Source organism: Phocoena phocoena, chromosome 14 (assembly GCF_963924675.1).
Source record: "Phocoena phocoena chromosome 14, mPhoPho1.1, whole genome shotgun sequence".
In the NCBI taxonomy this organism is placed as follows: Eukaryota; Metazoa; Chordata; class Mammalia; order Artiodactyla; family Phocoenidae; genus Phocoena; species Phocoena phocoena.
Genome location: NC_089232.1, coordinates 2,491,859 through 2,492,855, shown reverse-complemented (window position 1 = coordinate 2,492,855; position 997 = coordinate 2,491,859).

Sequence of the window (997 nt, the reverse complement as noted above, 5' to 3'; positions counted from 1 at the left end):
TCTGTCCTGTGTGTCCAGGAAGCCGCAGGGCAGGCGTGTAAAGTGCTAGAGGTAAGGCAGCCCGCCTGGACTTCCTCTGGGGGCGGCGCTCCCTCGGGAGGGGTGACATCTCCATCGCGCAGGGCAGCCATCACCCACGGCCCGCCCTGGCCAGCGTGGAGGTGACCACCAGCCGCCCCGGAAAACACACTCAGCTTGTGCTCACGACCTTTCCCTTTTAATTTCTCGAGGAATCAATGGGGCGGGTGGTGGTGCAAAGAAAAACGCCCCGAATGAACACGACGGAGGTGAATTTCCAAAAGAGAGAAGAATCACCAAGAGGATATAACGCCAAATTAAAAGTTCTAATTGAACATGTTAATCACGGAGTTACAAACCGGCGGGCGATGGGCCGTGTGCTCCTGTCCCCGCCGTCGGCTCCAGACCTGCGAGCAGCTCATTCCGGCACGTCCCAGATTCTCGGAGCCTTCACGTGCGAGGTATCCAGAAGCGGATGAATTTACCCCAAAGGGAGGGCCTGAGTACCCAGGCAGACCTTTTAGGGGTTGCAAGCCAGATGGGATACCTCCCTGAGGTCAGCTGTCCCTCAGGGCAAAGGCAGAGCCCGCAGGGCGGCCGGTGGCCAGGCGGTGAGGATGGAGAGCTCTGCGCCCTGGCTGCTCGCCTGCCAGGACGCGGTCCCCTCCGTGCCACCGGAGCGAACGTTTCCAGTGCAAATACGTGTCTACAGATCGGGGCTCGGGGTGCGGGGTCTGGTTTGTCCGGGTGGCACAGGAAGGCTCATTTCCTTTCAGAGCAGACATCTGTTTTGGGTGGCGATGTCCCTGGACGGGTGAATCTGGCCTGTCTCTCTTTCGAGGATTATCCATTTCCATCCGATGCAGGGGGTCGGCCCCATTTCCCACGACTGAAGCCCCCCAGCACCAGATGGCGGCTGACGCGGCCTCCTACTCTGTGCACCCGGCCGCCTTGGTAAGGAGCCCTCGGCCCAGCCTCT